Source organism: Pyxicephalus adspersus, chromosome 9 (genome assembly GCF_032062135.1).
Source record: "Pyxicephalus adspersus chromosome 9, UCB_Pads_2.0, whole genome shotgun sequence".
NCBI classification, from domain to species: Eukaryota; Metazoa; Chordata; class Amphibia; order Anura; family Pyxicephalidae; genus Pyxicephalus; species Pyxicephalus adspersus.
In genome coordinates this window covers 43,772,585-43,790,110 of record NC_092866.1, presented here as the reverse complement: position 1 = coordinate 43,790,110, position 17,526 = coordinate 43,772,585, and positions in this window count along the sequence as shown.

The window sequence follows — 17,526 nt, the reverse complement described above, 5'->3', positions numbered from 1 at the left end:
AAAGCAAATTTGTACACATGGCCACAATGGCCAATATGAATAATGCTTTCATAGCACACAGGATGCTGTATAGGGTGGTCCAGTTTGTATTGGTAATGTTAGGTAATGTGTTTACATTTATGCTATCACTATTGATGGTGTCACCATTAGCTGTCATGGTTTAAACAAGGCACTTTGATAAATGCACTAAATGCAGGGCAGGGATGTATCCAGCATAACTATCATTCCATAGCCAGCTGCCACTGATTTAAATTCCAAGGATGGTATTTTCCCAGGATCCCTAGACATTTCATTTTTACGGTACTGTCATGTTATCTTGACATTTGCTTTAAAGTGTACTTTTGGGCTGAATCAGAAATAATATATGTGGCTGTCACAATTAACAGAGCACCTTTTAGTTCTCTAAGCCCCCCATCCTCTGGTAAAATGACCTAATATGACCTGTTGATCCTGCCATTATAGTTGTTCTTTTCTACTTTCTTTAACAAGAAGAAAAGAAAAAATGAAATGGTGGTCAGGGTAGTCATGGGTGAAGATGTAGTTGACTAAATTGCTAGCACTCTTGCCTGTGCAGCGCTGGGTCCCATGGTTCAAATCTTGGCCAGGGCACTATCTGCAAAAAGTTTGTTTGTTTTCCAGTGTTTGCATAGACTTTCTCCCACATCCCAAAAACATGCAGATTACATGGCTTCTCCCAAAAGTTGACCTTAGACTGTGGCATATGATTATGGTAGGGACTTTAGACTCTAAGGCCCTTTGAGGGACAGTTAGTGACATGCTTATAGACTTTTGTAAAGCGCTGTGTAATATGTTGGTTCTTTTCAAATGCATTTATTATTAAGAAATTCCAAGAAATGTTATTGGTCCAGGCATGGTACTGCTGCTCACACAGACTGCTGGTTCCTGAATAAGTCATAGGATCCATCGCCTCCTCCCAAAACTTCACGTCATATGCTCACTAATTGCACACTCCTTTTCTATACACAAAGGGCACATAGTACTCCATTTGAATGCTGTCCCTCTTCTAATGCATTTTACCTTTAGGTGGGACTTATTTTGTATTAGAGAATATTGGAAGATCAGAAGGGTGCAAAGGTTTTTGTACTCTAAGCATATCTAAATCCAGTAAAAAATATTTTGCAATATCCCTGTTCTTTTGTTCTGGCTTTTTACCTTTTTGTTCACTTGATGATTCAAACAGTAACTTATTTGTGCTGACCAAGCTAAATCCATACTGGAGAAGCCTCATCAACCTAAAACATAAATGAAGAACCCCTTTTCCTCTCCTCTTGCAATTGATATGTGTCTAGCACAGGCAGAATACTTTTTCAGCTCACTAGATTTCAGACCTATTACCCATCTTATATTTCCATTTAAACTGAAAAGAGAATTCTATTATTAGTAATGAGGATACTTTGTCTGATCTGCTTTCCACATAAAATCATGTGTACAAAGATGAAGCAATAGCAATTAGGTCCAAGTCTCTTCATATTAATCAAAATGTTACATAGTCGGATTGAAAAAAAAATAAAAATGTTTATTAACAGAAATAAGCAAATTATTTTCATCCAATCAGGATATTCTGTAGTTATTAAATGTTCTCTTAGGCTCATTACATCACCCAGGATAAAATAAAACTGTTTTCAGGGTTGGACTGGCCCATAGTAGGACTAATAAAAACCTCTGGTGGGCTCTAGTCATTAGACCCTAAAATTAAGTTTTTGTGCCCTCTGGTGGATCCCCAGACCCTGCTGCCTCAAAAGAAAATGCCACTGTGCCAGGAAAGCTATGGAGTTTGGTGGGTCTTCCTGAGTCCCAAATCTTTAGTCCAAAGCTACCTAACCTGGCAGCTTGTTGAAGCATCAGACCACTGCTCGTACAAGTAGTAGTAGCCAAGGTCTCTAAGGGCCTGATGTTCTCTGACGTTCACTGCTCCAATCAACAAGAAAGGAGACCAATATTAAAGGGGGTAAGTAAAAGGTCTTAGCCTAGGATACTTTATAGGTTCCATAAAACTGAACTTTTCAATAAACAGTAAACATTTTCACTATATTTTTCCTATAGGGTTATCATATATAATTGAGTGAGGAAAGGTGAGCTAACCCAACATCCAACCAAGTGTCAGCCTTCGAATTCTAATTTCCCCATAAAACCACACTCATTGGCTGCAATTTCCATTATCAATTATCAATTTATGAATGAGGCATAATACTTGTTTGGTTGAGTCACGTCACTTGACAGAGGATTGTGTGGTTCAATATATACCCTAATATCACATCCATTTCTGTGTCATCCCCAGCCATTTACATATTTAACACAATTCTGTTTACAGTAATATTTTTGTTTTTAGGTATCAGTCAATATTCAGGTTCCACCTGTCATCTGTATAACTACATGTTCCACCTATTCTGCATATAAATGCTACCTTTATTCCCATTTTGTTGCTTTCTTGTTTTGAACATCTTTTAATTGCTCTTAGTCATCCGGGCTCTTTACAGCAGCCGAGCAATCAGCAGCCAATTATCTTGTGTCACCAGCACTGTCATTACCTCCATCTGCCAGAGAGAAAGCTCTCCCTCCCTTCCCTCCAGGGACAAATACACAGAGCATCTTCTCCTGCATGGACGTGACGACCTAGGTCACCTATCTCCCTCTCCTATATAGCTATTCCTAATATGCTGACTTCATATACACAGATACCCCTTTCCTACTACCCTGACCCTGAATACATACAGATATTTTTCTAATGTGACATTGTCAAATATACAATCACCTTTTCCAAGTGCTCAGATATTGTATATCTGCCAATTCCCATTTTTTTAACACATATACTTGGATTACTTTTCAAGTTCATTAATATCTCATATTACATAGTAACATTTCCTAATAGTTTTAGGATAATATATTGAATACTACTAAAAATGTAGTTTTAGAAAAAAAATAATGGTATTTATTGAATGATAAATATTCTAATGCCAACTTTTTCAACTAATGTATGAGCGTTTTATAGAATGTACAAGAGGGTTCCTTCTTTTTTTTGGAGGACCTGTCAAAGTCACAATTCCATAGCACTTGCATCTGTAAAAGACAGAACTCTATATTTGCTGCCAACCAGGGGTGAAGTCGTAAAAAAGAAAGAGGGGCACGATAATAGTAAAGGCTATCCATCGCAAGTGCACAGGGGGAGTTTATGGTGGTCCCAAAAAAAGCCCCACTACAACCCTGCTGCCAACACTCCATGGCCCGGCATTTGGGACTGACCAAGATGTGCATAGCAGGAGAGGGATATCAATATAAATAAATCTCTTAGTGTTGAAGGACAAAGCTGAGCTGCAAAAGTATTTTTTTTTTTTTTGCAGAAAATGGGCCTGATTTAATAAAGCTCTCCAAGGCTGGAGAGGATACACTTTCATCAGTGAAGCTGGGTGATCCAGCAAACCTGGAATGGATTTTTTTAAAGTCATTTGCTATTTGCTAGAAAATGTTTTGAATCCTGGAACAGATCTATTCCAGGTTTTCTGGATAAACCAGCTTCACTGAAGAAAGAGTATCCTCTCCAGCCTTAGGGGGCATTAATAAATCAGGCTCTATGAGCGAGCAGAGAGAAGCGGTAACATTCTTTTTGGTTGCCTGGTTGACACGCATTTTAAAATCTTTACATATTCTGTCCATTTATCACATATTCACCATAATAAATACTTCTTTTTCTTAATGCCCTGACATCCCATTGCAAGCAAAACATTTGGTAAAATGTTTTCTAATAGATTAAGGGCAACTTTGCATTATTGCCAAAAATAAGACTATTTGCATAAGATGTAGGAAGTGTAATGGTGGATGAGTACACCGGAAGCTGTAGGAAGGTTCTTCAGAAACTTCAATGGAGGTTAGATGTACTGCAGAATATAGACTATCATGGGTGAACCTGGGTGATCCCAAAAAAACTTGTAACGGATCTGGTCCAGGATTGAAAAAAATTGCTAACTAAAAGCAAAGGATTTTTTAGGAAATCCATTCCAGGTTCGCTGAATCATCCAGGTTGGAGAGTTTTAATAAATCTGTCGCCCTGTGTATTTGCAAAGATATAGAAATGGCTGAATAAATAAAAAAGCTTATACTTTATTATAGTGCTAAGTGAATTTAATTTTACCTCTGCACGCTCAACTGTTCTCTCAAGTCTTTGAGCACCTTAAATGTGTATCATGACATTTTTCCTGGTACTTTTGATTTAAATCTTTGTAGTACAATATAATATCCTGGACCTTTTCAGTTCTTATAACTGCTGCACTTTGTCCTGTTTTCTGAGCCTCACATACATAATAATCTGAACCAGACACATTGATGCCCGAGTATAGCTAGCGTGCATTCATTCCTTATTAAAACTTTGCTTTGACCAGGACAACTTCCAATATATTTATCTATGTCTGCTGGCTGGCAGACTCTATGGCTCTATGACATTATTATGAGGCTCATTTCAGTACATTTTTCATTGTATACCATCTTTATCAGCTTGGAAATTTTCTTTACATGCATGTCTCAGTTTGGAGCACCAGTATAATTCTAACATATAATAAATTATACCATTAAAACACAGTTATTTTTACATTTTCTAGGCTGAGATTATGTCACCAATCTGGTGCAGACAGGAGTTGAATAGATCCCGGGATTTCCTTGATTGTGGCATTTGCAAGTATCACTGAAAGTAGATTGTGACCCTGTAAATGCTACTCATAGAAATGACATCTGTAACTATACCGCACCATTTGTTCTCCATGACCTTCTCTCAGCCTGGCCTTATCTCTGGAATAAACACCTAATCAGGTCACAAATAGCCAATGTCAGCTATGTTATCAGGAGTTATTGTCTATTATACAGCACCTGTGACCTGAAGGCATTCTTCACCATTCATCCCTTTTATCACTGAATGCAACAGAAGTCCTGTACTTACCTCATTTCCTTTTTCTCTTCATTATTTAAGCTTCTGATGACATCTAGATTCTCACTCCGCACACATTTTCCTGATCTGTTTATTGGAGGACATAGCTATCTCTGTTATAATTGGCACATGGCAATCACCCTATTTTGCAATTATAAGCTTGTGCCGGTTGTATTGAATAGAGAGGACCACTGCCGTATTCTATGTCAAACATTATCTCAAAATGTCTAGTCCTTTTATTACTTAAGCACAACCTAATTTATGTCCATTGTAAAACATCACTTTCTCTCTCATAGTCCACTGAGAAAATCAGAAACAGATAATCAACCTTACTCCTAATGGTTCAGCTTGTATCTAAGTCTCAGTTACTGTAGTCTTTGTTGTACTGTTTTGTTTCGGCTTACTTTTTAGTCAGGGGTAAGAGTGCTCCTTTAACCATAATGATCATAATGATGTCATTCACAATCTTTTTCTTATTACTTTATGACCAGTCAATCCCTATGATCAAAGTCATACTGGCCCACAGGGAAAAAAGAAAAAAACATCTCGTGGGTCCCAGTCATATGTCCTGAAAATTCATTTTTGGACCCTCTTTGGGAAGCCCCAGCGCTCCTACGGACTTTCAAAAAAAATACCAAATACTAAGAAAGTTGTCCTGGTGGGATTTCCTTCTTACTACCTCTGGTGGTCCACAGACCCCCCGCCTGACCCTGGCTGTGATGCTCCTTTGGTCTTCAATAATGCACAACAATATCAACTCTTTTGATCTCATCTGCACAAAACTCTGTTGTATCCTGGCTTGTATGTTTGGCCTCATACAGAATTCATCCCCTATCATGCTTTTCCAGAAGGTGACTGTACTTTGATGGCATATGAAGCTGAAGCCTACTCTTGTATAGTCAAATCAGCGACAAATTTTGGGTTTATTATTACATTTATGGCATCTTTGTGTACTTTCAAGGTTTCCTATACTGCATAACATGGAAATGCAGGTTGTATCAACCTTATATCTACTGTTGATTTTACCTAGTTAAGCAAACAGAATAGATAGAATGTTGTTCATACTTTATATTTAAGTCTATATGTAAGAGCTATAAGGGTTTTTTTCTAGGTAATCAATTGAATTGTTCTCTTTTGGCCTTACCACTAAAATAGTTGCCTGTGTACATTTGCAGTGATAATTTTAGATGTCATGCCCCTCTTTATCCTGATCTTTCTCTACACGGCCCCAGGCTTTTTTTCTTGTCTACAGTTAAGTGGTTCCCGTATCTGTACACAGACCTGTTCCTGTTATATGTCATTGCAGAAAAGGACAACTGAGCATCCGGCACACACGCTGCCCCAGGGTAGCATGCCCTACCCCTGATCCCAATGTAACATTATCAATGTGTCATTGGATGTCACATAAACACAGGAGCCCCCTGTAACCTGCCTTTTTACAGCCTGGGTTACCCTCATATCTCTCTATTTCTAACACATGCTCAGTGTCCCTGGGGGCTATGAAGAGAAAGGTGCTGGACTGGCATTAGCTGATCTCTGACTATTAAAACTTCATTTACCATAATCTGGGACCATGTTAATGTTCTGGTAGGCCTGGGACAAACATACTGTAAATTAGTTTTCCTTAAGCCTTCCCTAGATTTGAAACATTATAAAATGCTAAAATGAAAGCAAAACCGATGTACATATTGTAGTTAGAATTTCAGTCTAAATAATTTAGGCTTCCTTAGTATCAATGCATACATGATGCACTAAAATATAAAAGCTAGGAATTGTGGTATACAAAGCATGCTGCCAAATTTCTACAATTTGGTATTTATTTATGAACAATGAATGTAGCTGTTTATTGGCCATACTGAACAAACCAAAAGATTAGCATTACAGAAGCCATTGTAAGCCACTACTACTAAACTTGCATTCCCTCCTACTCTGACCTAATATACTGCCCTATTCCTATGTGGGTTGTTACATATTACACATATTCCTTCTGCTTCAAATTGACACTGATTGGGTCTAGGGATTTCCTCGAACTTCCAATGGGTCAGCCAAATTTCGGCGAACCAATTTCGCGGACCCATCTGAAGTTCTAGGAAATCATTACAGGAGGATTCCCAGGGCTGCACTCATTCATGCAGCCCTGGGAATCCTCCTGTGTGCGATCCCCGGGCACTAGAGGTTAAATGGGGACAAGTCTCCCCATTCAAAACCTCTCTGATTGGCTGAGGAAAGGAAAATCCTGATGACGCTTTTAAGGAAAATTCGATCTCAAAAGGCGGATTTACACTGGCCGTTCTCGCTAACAATTTCGGGAACTGAAAATGGCCAAATTCGCTGCATGATCGAGTTTAAAAATCTTGCTTGCTCATCCCCAATTGGGTCTAACTTTTTATTGAGGAACCAGACGTATCACATGACCCCTAACATGCAGAGGTATTGAAGATTTCTCTGGGTTTGGCAGCAAGGGACCAAGACAAGGGATGTAAAGACTGTTTACAATGCACCCTGAAAAGTTAACCTGTCCTTTCACATATGGAAATAGTATAGATGTGCAATAAAGCTAAACGCTAAGTAAACACACAGAAGATGTACACATGAGGTGGTGCTGAAAAGTTCAATGCCTAGCTAAGAAGAGAATAAACTAGGGTCATTAAACTTAAATGCTACATAACATATTCACTGCTTCAAGAACAATTCTGACGTCTGGTCGCTAAAATACTTCTATGCCTCAGTTATCACCTCCAAATCATTTAATATTCATGTTTGTAAACAGGAAATAGAGCATAATCTTGTGAGTAGGATGGACGGTCTATGTACTTAAACCCCAAATTCTAAAAAATATAATGGAGTAGTTGTATTGTCCTTTAGAAAGAGAACATCTTTCTGCAGCTTTCCTTGCTGGTTTTCTTCAAATGCCTCCTTTAATTGGCACCACCATTTTTAGTAGTATTCTGTATCACATGTTTGACCTTTCTGAAGATCAGTCAGTCAAATCAGAATTCATATAATATCTTTCTTAATCCAAAAAAAAATGGTTAAATTACCTTCCTAATAACTTTTGGTTCCTGAATTTCTTCAGCCATGGAGATCTCAAGAACCACCACTGCAGGGACTGTTGTTTGAACTCCAGATTATAGTGGTATAGCCATATTGTATCAACAGTGATGAGTCATTCCGAAAGATTATCAATAGATTGATCAAAATGCTGTAAATTGATAGAGATTGAAACATTTAGGCACCCACTTGGTGGACACGCTCCGTATACCCAACTGATCAGGAATCAGTAACCCAGCTTCCATTGATATCTCTAGTTTCTCAGCAATTGTATTAGCTAAGAGTCAACACTCTTCTAAAATGAGGTCTTGAACATGATAAATATGTTCAGGAGTTAACACTGTTAAGGCCTTCCAGAACTTGTTGCATCTTTAGTCTAAAATTGATATTTGGCACACTACTTCTTCACTAGTTTAGTGTGATCTTCTTTCCTCTCAATATTTGCCTTATATACTTGAAATACCTTTAAAGTTTTCCTCTGCAGGAATCACAACCTTATGATAGCACAAAGTTTGACATGACTGCAACTTGGCACATTGCAATAAACAATCCCTTTCCAGCTACAGTGACAAAATTACACCATTTTTGGGTGTGGGTCAGACTAACAACTTTCCAGGACCCCATCATATATTTAAATGGCTTTACTTGCCAGAGTATTTTTTTATCCATCCAATTCTAAGATAAGCCGCACAAAATCAAGCGGCAGGTGCTCTACCACATAGCCCTGTCTGGCCGAGCAGGGAACCTGTTGTTATTGTAGTCAGGTAACAATTACAAGTCTTGTACTTAACCCCAGCCTGTGCATTTAAATGTGCATTGACACCTGTTTCCATTAAATTCACTGGCTTCATATTTTTTAAAGTAGTTGGCATGTGGCCAGAATTTCACTTTCACAAAATTACTTCAATTTATAAAAAATAATGATGATCCTTCTGTGGGCTCTACTTATAAAACAGGGAATCTGACATTCTCTCAAACAATCCCTGGTGGGAATCAATCACTGGCATTGAAACACATAGCTTTGAAAGATTGCCTCAAGGGAACTTTGAGGGAATGTCTAATTTCCTGTTTTAGAAATAGAGCCCTATGTGGTGTCTTGGAGAGGGAAAAATTAATAGAAATGCAATTGAGGTATAAACCTCTCCAAAGCAGTAATTAATAGAAATAGCACCAAGAAATGGGGATTATATATATATATATATATATATATATATATATATATATAACAAGTATTAGCAGTTAAAAAGGTACATTTATTACAAAATCATTATAACAATATACATTTAACATAAATTTACAGAAACAACAACATGATTGGAGTGACTATTAACATGAATCAATTAGATAATTAGATAGATCGTGATAATGATCACGCGTTTCACAAAACAGTGTCTGCTTCATCAGACCAAAAAGACCATATCCATAGTAATTAAGTTTGACTATAAATTAGCTGGACCCTTTATCATAAAGTTGTTCTGATAATGTTGTTCAAATATGGTTTAATATATATATATACACATATATATATTATATATATCCCATTCTTGGGCCATTCTTTTTTTTATTATTCGCTATGTGTAATAGGCCTTAGACATTTGTAACTGTTGGTCCAGTTTAGTAAGTGTATCAGAATGTTACCCACTGGTCCATAAATCTTCTGTCCAGCAGCTTGCAGCATCCTCAGCCTCCCTTTAGCTGTACAGGGATGTGTCTTTCTCAGCATCCCCTGCACTTACCCCTGCAGAAAATGATCAGATTACTTACTGGTTTTATTCTTGCTAATAAAAGCTAGTCTTTTTATATTATCTATTGTTCCTGGATCTCCAGCGTGTTACCTGAGACTTTATCCTGCCAGATATTGCCTTTCCGGATAACTTACCTTCATACCTTGATTCTTGTCTTTCCACCTGCCCTGACCTTGGACCCTCCAGACTTGATTCTTGCTTGCTGCCTGCCCTGACCTCAGTCTGTTTTCACCTTGTCTCTCACCAGCAGCCTACCAGGTACCTGATCTAGGGCTGTCCGTACACTGAAGCCCTCTGTTTCACCCGCCCTTGGAGGAGCCCGGGGGCCTCAATGTGGTACTCTCCCTGCAGCAGAATAGTCTGGTGGCTACTAGGGTTACCAGCCCATCAACTCTTGTGGGGCACTCTTGGTGTTTCTCAACCAAGGTTTCATGGTAGCTTAGGGTTCTTCCAGAGGTTGCTTGGGGTTCCTTGATCAATGAGCAATTTGTGACTCTTGGGTCAGTCTGAAGCCAACAATCTTTGGTTCCCTCTGTAAAGGAGACATTTTTCTCAATGACCACCAATGTAGCTGACATTCTTCCCACTGACCACCACACTAATATACTGTGAGCTGTGTATAAAGTAATTATAGCAGGGGTTTCCTAAACCTAAAACATATTTGAGGGGTTCCTCTGTGTTAATAAACTTGACAAACTTTGGTCTAAATGTTAATGACGATATGATTGTGCATACCCCAACATTTGATAAGATAGAGAGCTCTTAAAAACAGTCAGTTACTTGTATCATTTATGGAAATTGTCTTTCCATTCTATACTATGTACTGATCACTTTTGGTTGGTCTAATTCAAAACTAAAGATCTAATTTGCAGGTGATTCTATGAAACAATTAAAAGGTCTGCTACATTAAATAGGCTCACGTATGACCATCCTAAGACAGAAGCAACCAGGATAAGTGCCTAGGGCAAGGATTCTTAACTGGTGCATTTATACCACTTTGCTGTATGAAAATCAAATAACGGGAGCATGGCAATGGATCGCTAAATAATTAAAGAAAATGAGATCCTATGTAATAATCTAATCATTGAATTACTATAATCATTATTAATACAAACTGGTTTGGGGGCTATAAATATTTTGATTTCCTTCACAGCTACTTATCCCTGTGAAAGAGAATTCTCAGCATTACCGAACCTGAAATCAAAGGGAAGAAATGGATATGATGTGTCAAAAACATGTGAGCAGGATTGTCAGTAACTGTATCACATCCTACCCTTTTGTTCAGCTTGTGAATAGACAGAAAGATTTGGTTTAGATATTTATATATCTTAAAGCTAGTAAAGTATAATAGCTGTATTTTCCATTTTGTACCTATTTAATGTACAGCGCTGCGTAATATGTTTGCGCTTTATATATCCTGTTTATTATTATTATTATCATTATTAATAATAATAATAAACTATAGACAGTGCTGTGCAACAAATTGAATATTGTGATTCCACAGCTGACAAGCTTGAAGTTGAGTGGATTTTTGTGTTGTTTACTTCTTCCCACTTGCATACAACTTAAGTGTCAGTCTGTAATTGTTGACGTTCAGACCTTGTCTGGAAATTGATTTTTTTTAAGAGGTCTACAGACTTTTTCTCAGTTTTATCGGCAAAATGAGATGATCTGGCTTTGTTTAGACCCTTTGACGTTCATCTGAGCCTCAATAAATGGACAGCATGATCATCACTAATTACACAATTAAAGTCCAGCCAGTGACAGTATTCCTCCTTCATTATGGACAGCCGGGCCATGTTCGGATTGCTATACTTAGTATGTGTTTCCATTCTACATAGGACTGGTACATATAGCTATTGCTGATATCTTTTACAATAAATTCATCTGGTCCTCTGTCTTGAATGTTTTTATATATCTGTTATTTTTTTTTCCTGCTTTTATGGAAAAATTTGCATGAAGATGTTGTTTTATTCAGCTATTTGATATCAGTGATCACAAAATGCTAATTGATCACTATATTTTCACCTGATCATTTTGTGTGTTACTGATAATATGTTTGTGTGTGCAGGCTCCAAAATGTAGCCCTCTCTACATTTTGGAGAGCCATACACATGGTAACTTAATGTAACAATTTTAATTCTTTTATATAATTGTCCACAAACAGAATCTTTATTTTTAGAATGACCAAAGTGATACAATGTTGCATCGTTATTATTATTAATATTAATAATATAAAACAGTATTTATTTAGCGCCAACATATTACATAGCACTGTACATTAAATAGGGGTTGCAAATGACAGACAGTTAAAAATGAGGAGGAGAGGACCCTGCAAAGAAAAGCTTACAATCTACATCACCCCAGGGTGCTTTTGGAAATTAGGATTCCACTTTATTTTATTTGAAAGAACCAATAAACTGCCTTAAAGTGCATTGAATACATTTAGGAACTCTGCCCCTAAGAGCTCAATGATTCACATCCACCCCTAGAATCTAGAAAAGTTCCGAAACCGCAAGCAACAACAAAGAAGGGCAAAGCTATGCTGTACAATACAGACTCCCATAGAGATGATAAACTTTATGATCACAGTATTTAAATGTCACTGTAATTACAAGAAATGCCTCAAAGTGTGGCATTTAACAATCAAAATAAGCCAATTATTACAAAAAACATTTTTAACCCCTTACTAGCTTTCTAATAACACACTTACTACCTAAAGCTCTGTTCACTGTTGTTCCCGTATTTACATATCTTAAACGTTGGTATCATACAACAGATGAACTGTAAAATAAACACATACCTCAATACACATTTCTTGGAAACAATCCTTTACCTAGAATCCCAGCACGAATGTAATATTACTATAAAAGAGCTCATAATTACATTTCATTTCATTTCAATTCAATTAATATTTAAATATGTAAAAATGCAAAAACAACTCAACAGCTGTACCCAAAAGCTGGAAATTGGAGTATTCCTCCAGTCTTGCAGTAAAGGTGTATATTCTATTATCACTGTGCCCAGGTTGGTATAATTAAAGCAAAAATTATATGTAAGTAAGCAGCATACAGAGATGTTAAAATTGTTTGCTTCCATTTGTCCAATATATTATTTTTTGTCTTTGGAGAAAATTACCTTAATTTAATTTGCCTTAACTTTCTAATTATTTCTTGGCACATTCACCAGATCCTCCAAATATTCCTGTGCAACTATTACCTTGTTTATATCCCTCCAGTTTCAGACTATATTTACTATACTTTTTTCCTTTTTGTCTTTGTTCTACATCTGATTTCTCTGCAGTCAGTGGTTATTATTATATGTAAGGTCAAACGGCCGAACCTGGGAGCCCTCCGCAGTAACTCTTAGAACCTTCTCAATGATTCCAGTGGTTAAAGCTGAACCCCGGCCTTATTTTCAGTATTGCACAGTTGTACAGGCTCTATTTCTGCACTGAAATGGCTTACTCTGATTTCACTGCACACTGTGAGTAGGTAAGGAAAAAGACTTCAGCATTAGATATAAACCAACTCACACAAATCTCATGCTATGTAACATCATAGGGTGACAATGCTTTGTCTTCCAATGACATCTCTGTGTTGTCAGCCTGCTATATTTGCTTTCATGTGGACAAAAAGTTGCTGCAAAGAGTTTCCAGTGAATATTAGCACTGATTTGCAACACACAGGTGGTCAGATTTACATCACTGGCGCTTGTTAGTACATCAGATTTGGTTTATTAACATCAATCCTAATTAGTTAATTAGGTGTTGCTTATTTACAAAAAATACATCATACTAGCTGTCAGATTGGATTAGACATATGAGCATTCATGAGCAGCATTTATAGTGGATGCAAACAGCATCACCTAATGGAGAAATTGAGAATGACAGGTGCTTTGAAAACACTGTATTTCAGTATTTCAGAGGTAACTTTAAAGACCTATCCTCAAACATTTAATTTTTTTATTTTAATATATGGATATATATTTTAATCATCTCTATATTTTATTTTAAATATTTAAATATTTATTTAATTATATATTTTTTTAAAAGTATACATTAAATTTAAAAAATATATATATATATCACAATTATTAGCAGTTGAAAAGGTACATTTATTACATAATCATTATACCAATATACATTTAACGTATATATATATATAGTATATATATTAAATATTTAAATATTTTTATTTAAAAGTAATAAATCATCCTCCCAATTCCAAGATTCTCATTGGAACCAGTAGGATTGACAGGTAAGTACAAGGCCACAAATACCTGTGTCAAATACGGAGGTTGCATGCACAGACAGGGTGCTTGGTCATTTACATTTGTGGATCACACACATGATGTAGTACCCACATTTGTACATGTGCAGAACAAGCTTAAGTGCTTCTGCAAGTGCCCTGCATAATATCCTGCAGCCTCATCCCTTTGGTGACAACCCACAAAATTTTTATGCCAGGAAAATTAGTTATTTCCAATTTTTTTATTTAACCAGTGTAGAATGTTAGGAAGGGCGTTCAGCTTTAACACTATTTTTGACAGGGCTGTACTGTATTCACTGTCTCCAATTCATTTTATATGTTCCCCCAATGCAGCTATTCCCTTGCATGGGGAAAGTGGTAAATGCACTGCAACCTCATTGCTAGTCTGCTCATTGGGGCATTTGCTTTTAAAAATATATGAACAAATTATAAAGCCACTAGGGGGCACTGCTGAGTGGTTCTTGGTCCTGAGTCCTCCTATGTGTGCAGAAATGTGAGGCTCCTTGCTTGTAGGCTTAGAATTCCAATTTCTAAGTGGGTTTCTGCTATATTCAAAAATATATCATACCTTTGCCTGTTTTACTTGTCAACCAGCTGTCAAATGTGTAAAACTGTTGCAGGTGTTCAAGTGGCTTGCACGGTGTCAGCCTTGTGCAGCCCGCTGGGTTATATGATTAAGAGGTAGGTGTGAATCAAACCAGTGTCTCTTCCTCTCTATACTCCCTGACTGTTCAGTTCAGAAAGATCCTACAGATCTTCAATCACAGGAAGAAAGAGATTGGGAAGGTAAACAACCATCAAACCAGTAGATGGTGCTATATCCTCACATACAGTATGTAACAAACTCTTGTAGTCAGAGACATGATATTTTAGTATGTTACACACTTTACATGAGGACACAAGTGCCTTCTACTGATGGCCAAAATAATCAAAGATCCTTTAAGTGCAAGTGACCCGTCAAAACCAATTCAAAAGTACAAAACATGTGAACCTGTAAAAATGGGAGTAAGACATATAGACTGAGTCCATGTATTTTTATTTTTTCCCATTTTTAATAAGTGTTTTAAAAATACCATATCATTTCAACCTATCTACATTGTTGTTTGGAAGCATATTAGTTTGTTAATTATTTACCAAGTGGCATTGGGCATATCAGCCACATTTAAATGTTCCTGGGATCAACTCATCTGGTTTGGACTGATTAGATTCAGAATAGTGAATGGAGGCTAAGGAATCCTTCAATGACATAGATTTTCTGTATGAAAAAAAAGGTAGACAGAAAGGGTTTTTATAGCAAATTTCATACATATATTTCATACAGTAACTAAATAGTACAATAGTACAATGCTTTTTATATGCAAAGTAATTGTCTCAGGACCTCAATTTTTCTGGTCCAATTTATGATTCCTAGACATTGATCACCTATAATTTTTTTCTATCAGAAGATAGCAAGAGGGTTAACAACCAATATTGGGACAAGAGGAAGGGATTGCAAGTTTATATTATATCCTCTAGCAGTCTCTCACATAGACCTTTTGCTTCCATCTCAAAAACCTTCCGGTTAGTGCAGTTACGTCCCAACCTGAGGTACTGACTAAATAGAATGCTTCTTTTTATTAAATCTGGGTGTGCACTCTGTGCATGGAGAATGGTGTTCCCCGCAGTCTCCTTTCTATATCATTTGGTACTTATGCTTCCATCTTCAGATAACTCTATATAGGTATCCAAGAAGGGCACTCATTGATAACTGGAATTCATGGTAAATTTTAGATTAAATTGGTTGATTTGGATCGTAGGGAAGAAAGCTTGTAGGAGGGTGTTTGTTCCCGTCCAGATAAAGAGGATATTGTCGATATACCAGCGCCAAAAAAGTATGTTGGGTTCGTATATCGACATCTCCAGGTTTGAAAAAAGGTTTCCCCCCAGTCTCTTAGGTATTTATTCGCATATGATTGTGCACAACTTGTGCCCATTGTGACACCTTGAACTTGCAGGTAGTGTGTATTTTTGAAAGTGAAAATATTTCTGGTCAGTATATACCTTAAGAGATAAAAAATGAATTGAAAGTGTCATTCTGTGGGTAATGTTTCGTCAGATGGTGAGAAATGACCTCCAGACCTTTTTGGTGTGGAATACCGCAATATAATGACTCCACATCAGTGGTCACTAGTAGTGATCCTGGTGGGATACAGAGCTTCGAGGTAAATTTGAGTAGCTCTACTGTATCCTTCAAAAAGGTCTGTGATAAGAATCCACAAGTTCACCTGCAGTTGACGACCCTATTCCTGATATTATAGGACATCCTGATGGGTTTACTAGGTTTTTATGAACTTTTGGGAGTAAAAAGAATGTTGGAGTTGTTGGATGTTTAATTGAAAAGTAATCCCTTTTTTTATGGTCTATCATTCCTAGCTGAAATGCCATTTCAATTATAGAGTAATATTCCCTATAGAAAGTTTTAATAAGATTGACAGATATCCTTTGGTACCATTCAGTGTTGTGTAGGATTCTATAACATATTTTTTCATATTAGTCCCTATTCATGATTACAAGTTTCATTATTTTATTTTATTTATTATACAATAAAAGTAAGTGACAACGTGTTATCTCACTATATGGGTATGTCATAATTTTGATAATCCTTTGAGATGCTTGTTAATACAGATTAAGTAATATCATATTGTCGTATGGATTGCACAATATTACGTAGTTACTATTACTAAATTACAATATTTAATATTCAGGTTACTGATGTGTAAGCAGTAATGTTCTACCAATTTGTGCTTTCCATATTGTCTAAATATTCATACATACAGAATATATATTTTCTCCTCTGTTTTTTATCTATGTTTAATTAGTTGGTCTCTCTAAATCCCCTGAGGAAGCCATATTGGTGAAACGCGTCGGGAATACAGAGACAATTCTTGTGAACTGTGGAAATGAAATCAGAAAATCATTGCACATTTGGTATATTTTATTCATATGTATTATACTGTATACAAAATAGACGAGATCTGTTCATTCAATATTATGTTTGCATAAGTAAATGCTATATGTCCCTATTTAATGTACAGAGCTGTATAATATGTTGGCGCTATATAAATCCTGTTTATTATTAATAATAATAATAATAATAATAATAAGATTAATATTAATAATAATAATATATGTTTATTGCCAAAAAAGCTTCTTCTTGGTACCTTCTTCTTTTTCCTTAATACCTAACTCTTTTCCTGTCTAATTCTGTCTCAGCACGAATCACCAGTGACAAGTCTGGAAATAGATAACTTGGTGAAGTGGCTCCTTTGGTTGCTCAACCAGTAAGATGTTATTCCCCCACTAGTAAACAAAAGTTGTGCAGTGATGTGTCACCCGCAGCAAATCTGCTGCATTCTTCTAGGAATCTAATAAACTGAACTGATAAAGGGTGGTAAAATAAAGTTAAATGAATCTATGTCAGACATCCAGTTACATGCAAGAAAGGTATCTGGGATCCAATTATAAATGTTTTTACCCAAGATTCACC